Source organism: Eulemur rufifrons, chromosome 3 (assembly GCF_041146395.1).
Source record: "Eulemur rufifrons isolate Redbay chromosome 3, OSU_ERuf_1, whole genome shotgun sequence".
Classification (NCBI taxonomy): domain Eukaryota; kingdom Metazoa; phylum Chordata; class Mammalia; order Primates; family Lemuridae; genus Eulemur; species Eulemur rufifrons.
The window spans coordinates 87,331,367-87,337,432 of record NC_090985.1 but is presented as its reverse complement, the minus strand read 5'-3'; positions in this window follow the sequence as shown (position 1 = coordinate 87,337,432).

Below are 6,066 nucleotides of genomic sequence, written 5' to 3'. Positions count from 1 at the left end.
GGCCTAGTAGGTAAAATATTTTTAGTGACGCTGAATCTTGCCAATTTGATTTTTAAGTATCCCATTAATTCTTTAGATCTCAGCTAATGCATTACCTCTCAGTCAGGTTAGTTCTTCCTGCAGTGTAATCCCACACCACCCAGTAATCCTCCTCTATGTGCACTCAACTGCTTGTTTAAATCTCTCTCCACTAAAAATATAAGTGTAATGAAGAGGAAGTATGTCTTTCTCACTGGTTTATTATTCCTTATGTTTAGCAAAGTACCTGGCACATGATAGATTACACAAAGACGTAAGTTTTCTATTGCAAGCAGCCCAGGAAGTATACTTTGAGAACATCACCTTTGAGGAACCTTCACTCTAAAGCAGCAAATCCATTTAGTAAAAAATAATTATTCTAGGTCCTTGAAATGAGGTAGTTTGTCTTTTATCTAATCAAAGATTCTCAAATTTACCCAAATTAATCATCTAAGAAATTTGGAAACCCTTCCTTAAAGCACCTCTAAATTTAGTAGAGGCAGAAAAACAAACTCACAGAAGGAAGAACTTGGGGTAGAGGGCTGGAGTTCAGGAAGGGAACTAGCAGAAAGTGAAATTAAAGCCAGATACCATACATTTAAATCAGTTCAAACCTGGTTGGTGTACCTGAAAATAAGCATTTAACGATATGTGTTTATAAACACGTATGTGACCATCACATCTTATTCCTTTGCTAAATTACAAATGTATAATAGCATTGAGGTTAAGAGCACAGGCTATGGAGTCATAAATATCTGGGTTTAAATGCCAGCTCTGCCACCTACTAACTCCAGGACCTTGGGTAAACTACCTAATCTATACAGGCTTATTTCCTGAAAGATTAAGACAATAATGGTACCCAACCACAAAGGGTAGTTTTGAGGGTCAATTTAATTATTACATGTTACGTGTTTAGTCTATTGCCTGGATATAGGGAAAGGGGTCACTAAATGACGGTGATCATGAATGTGTCTTTTGCTTGTCTCCATCAAACTGCCAGTTCTAAGAGCACATGGAATTTGTCTTGTTCAGAACTGTTTCCCACGTTCCTAGAACAGTAGAAGCTTGGCATTTGATCAGGACTTGTTTTGAATGAATGATTCAAGTAGGACTATATAATACACTGGTTTCAAAAATTAAAAATTAGGCCGGGCGCGGTGGCTCACGCCTGTAATCCTAGCACTCTGGGAGGCCGAGGCGGGTGGATTGCTCAAGGTCAGGAGTTCGAGACCAGCCTGAGCGAGACCCCGTCTCTACTAAAAATAGAAAGACATTATATGGACAACTAAAAATCTATATAGAAAAAATTAGCCGGGCATAGTGGCGCATGCCTGTAGTCCCAGCTACTCGGGAGGCTGAGGCAGTAGGATCGCTTAAGCCGAGGAGTCTGAGGTTGCTGTGAGCTAAGCTGACGCCACGGCACTCACTCTAGCCTGGGCAACAAAGTGAGACTCTGTCTCAACAAAAAAAAAAAAAAAAAAAAAAAAAAAAAAAAAAAAAAAATAAAAAAAATAAAAAAAAAATAAAAATTAAAAAAATGCTGATTCCATAAATCAAATATAAAAACAAGTCACTTTAAAAGCAGACATCATACTGTACATATTTCTTTATATACATAGAAAAAACAGTAATAATCCCTGCAGATTCTCACAGTTTATCCATTTTTAGATAAAGAATTATGTGGTATAACAAATGGACCAAAGACAGGTTAAAGAGTGCAAATTTGAAGAGCCTATGAGTTTTTCACCTCAGTCTACCATATACAGTTTAGAAAATCAATAAGGACTTCAGTTTTTCTATATACATTTTTAATGATTAGAAACAATCAACTATCCAGTTAGAATTGCAATTACTGGGGTCTGAAAGAGCCAGTCAATAAAAATAAAATCCATAATGAGCTCTCATAAGTAGGATGTTTATTTTATTTACTAGAGTTTTGAGAGTCCTATTTTGATGGTATGTGACCAACTATAGCCAAAACCTAAAGCAAAGATAATTATGTGTCATTTACTTGGGGTTCATACCAATGTCACTTGTGCCATCAGCATGTGAGACCATGATGACATGGTAACAATTGTGAAACCACAAGGCTACAGTAGAAATGGAGGCCTTGAAAGGCTCCACGACTTGCCTTGGGTCGGAGAGTACACTGTAAGTTCTCTAGCTTCTCAGTGTTGCACATGCTCATAAAACCCTTGCAGAAATATTTGAATATACAACCATCCAATTTTTAGTCCACTAGTTATATGCCACAAGTAAAACAAGTTTTAGTTGTAACAAAATATTTAAATAATATGTGCCCTGCATGTGAGGATTTATCCCACTTAAATGACAACTGAACTCTACCACATTACTTTGACATATAACAATAGCAAATATTTGAGTGTTTACTATTTGTCGGGCACTGTTCTAAACATCAGTTATATGTTAACTCATTTAATACTCACAACAACCCTAAGAGTAGATGTCATTATCATCTTCTAAGAGAGGAAACTGAAGCAGAGAGAGGGTACACAGTAAGCGGGATGCCAAGACTCAAGACCTAGGAAGTCTGCAGCCTGAGGGCTATATTCTAACTATCGAGTTAAACGATCTGCTCTAACAATATGTATATTAAGCATATGTGCTAAACCTTAAAAGTAAATATAAGTGTTGATTGCTAAGCTATACAAATGTAATTTAGTACTATTTTCTGTATTTCACTTCAGTTCCTCATCACTAACCAGTATTTTTAAAAAAACATCATAAAATCAAGTTCTCTCTTTATTAGAACTTGCCTTGTTTTTAAATATTCAGTAAGCATTATGACCCAATTTTGTAATATGTACAAAGAAATTTTGCTCTTTTCTAATGGGGTTCATTTCATCTAGCATTGAGGACAGAAATTAAGGGGAGAAATTACTGTTCCTGTATGATAACCCACTTAAGGAAGTTTAAAAAAACAACTTCATTACACTAAGAATTCTTTTATAAAACTGAACTATATGTTCATGCATTATAATATTAAGGTATAATTCCAGGAAACTAAAGAATATAAAATTACTTTAAAAAGCTAACGTGGAGTTGAGGGGAAAATCAATATGTATTAACTTACAGTTTTATTATTGATATAAAACTTCAAATACTATACAGTAAGGTGTGCTGTAGGACACTATACACCGTTATAATACACTATTACCAATTATTCATTACTCAAATATAATGTATACAATAGTCACAAAATCAGAAAATAATGGGCAACAGCCAGTGCCTTAAGGATGATATAACATCTATACTATTTTATTGAGCAGTTAAAGCATTTGCTATTTAATTTTTCTAAATATTTACACTATTACCACTTATTTTTACAAATTCTAAATAGCATTTCCCTCTGAAAGTAGATTCTCCAGTTCTTGGCACTAATTCTTAATCAAATAAACCTGAAAATATTGATAACCTTTTCAGTCTCTTATTGCTCTACCACAGGCATAAAGGCTCAGGAAGGGATTTCTGCATTCTAAAGAAAAGTATGCAATACCTTAAAATTTTAAAAACTAAGTAATTGATACTCACAAGCAGGTAACATCAACTAAAACTTTTTTCTTTACTAAGTTTTCTTTTCTTTTACAAGAGAATAATCATTGTATTAATATTATACTACAAAAGCATGTAGACTCCATAATTTAAAAATTTAAATGTCAGATATACAAGTAATGGCATTTTCTCCAATAATCCACAATTTTTACAATTTCTGCTATTTTGGAACAAACATTAAAATCCCCACGATTTAAGTTATCATTAAATGTGAACTGAAACACTTAGCATCTTGAAGAATTATCAAGAATGGCAGAACTTCCAATTTACTTTATAGCTTAGTGGTGATATAGCTCCCCTTTGTTATTTTATTTCTTAAATATACATTCTACTATGGCCTATTTTCATGTGAATAGTTCTGGTTTGTAAGATTAATTTCTTATATTAATTGTGAAGAGCCTTGAGGTTGTATAATTTTGTTAAATTGTATGATAACCTTGAAAGGCAGGATATGTCTACCCAACTTATTTAGAATATGTACCTCACTACTACTATTATAAAAGGTCATTTTAAATTCATACTAAGATGAGTGGAATTTAATTCAATTTGTAAAGGCTTTGCTTTTATGAAAATCTTGCAATGGAAACCTTGCTTTGAAAACCATGAAACTCAAAATCTGTGCTGCAGTATTTTAAATACAGAACAGTTAAAATTACTGTTGAAAATGAAAAAACTATATTATAGTCTGAAATAAACATTTTATGATATTACCACTATACTGATCAGCTGAAATGTAATTAATGACAGGCATTAAAAGTTTATTTCATACCTAACGGTTAGTTCTTAGTGAGGTCTAGATATTTACAGAAATATTCACTAGCAGGTAATATTAGTAGGTAACTACATAAAACAATACTGTTATAAATTTTGTATTTAGTAGCTAACATGATATGTCAGTACAATTCTTAGAAACTTGTCATTAGTAGTATGAGTTGCTAGCAAGTGATCTTCCCTGAGGTAAGAGACCATATGCAAGTCACTGCTCATCTCCAATGAAGTTAGATACTTAAAAATAATGGCAATAAGGTCCTGTGGCCAGGAATCACAGATGCATTTCAGATATCTTAACTGTAAGCAATACGCTTGATTGTGAAAATCAAACTAAGAATCATCAGAAGATATAAAGCAAATTTCAGTCAATAGCAGTTGCTAAATTTCTCAGGCCTCTACCCTAACATTTTCCAATAAAATACCTGAAACATAGTGAAAGTTGGGAAAATGGGCCTTAGGCTTGCTCTTGAACTAGTTCCTGAGTATTCTCTTGGAGTTATCTATATTCTATCTTCACAATATTTGGCAGTGTCTTGTTTTCTTCAATTTCAACTAATTTCTCATTACCAGTATTCTACTCATATACCATCTTCAATACTATCAGGCCTTTGGGTCATCAACTCAAACTTGGTATGATTAACTATAGAACAAATTACTAAAGAAAAAAATTTATGACTTTATTTCAAAGTTCAGTGAAACACTGGAAGTAGACTTTAATTATAGGACTGAATTACAGTTATAATTTTACATCTAGGGCTAAAAAAATATTTTAATTGATTTGAGATCTCTAGCTTGGACTCCAAGTGCAATATTAAAAATGGTAGCACTAAAAAAATAATCATTTTGTAGTCATATATTTGGTTATGATAACCATATGGAAAGACAAAGGATGATACTTAAAAACTTAACCCCTCTTCTAAAACTTCTTTGTGAGGATAACTGGCCCACTTCTCAAAAACCATTAATTACCACAACCAAATTTTCAGCTGATTTAAACTAATTTCAAGAAATTTGATCACTTCTCAGATTTCAGTCTTTTATGTTTTATTAAGGGAGAACCCAAACTGTTAGGTTACTATTCATACTTAACTTGGCTTTTAAATAGCATTGCTGTGACTAAAGAAACTAATAGTGTTGTCAGAGATTAAGACCATCTTCATTCACATGTGCATTCTTGTTTACACTAAATGTAAGCATTTAACAGGGAGATAAAATTTGTTTCTGATATTTTTACTTTAATGCTATGAGATTTTGTCAGTTATTAACCAAACATACTAAGCCACAGGTGAAGAAAATATTTGTTAAAGAAAAGGTGATTATATCATTTACTTGGAAGCAGTGCATTTTTTGCTTATTAAACAGTTTTCCTATACTTAAAAAAAAAAAAGTTTCAGTGGCTGAAAAAGCCAAAATAATTATAGTGGTTAGTGAAGTGATATTTGTAATTTTTAGTTTAATACACAGAAGCCACTTCTACTAAGTGGCAAATATTATTTGGTAGCTGCAGCTCTTACTTTATGCAAAACTAGTACACAATATAAAATATCTAAATTTTCCTATTTTGATATAGAGAAAGATGCTTTAAAGTAAATTTAGCAAGAATGGAGATAAGGTATTATAAAGAAAAATATGTGATAATGTGATAAAAACTAACTCAAATATATGTATCTTGCTCAGATACATTTGTAAAATGTCTAGATTCTC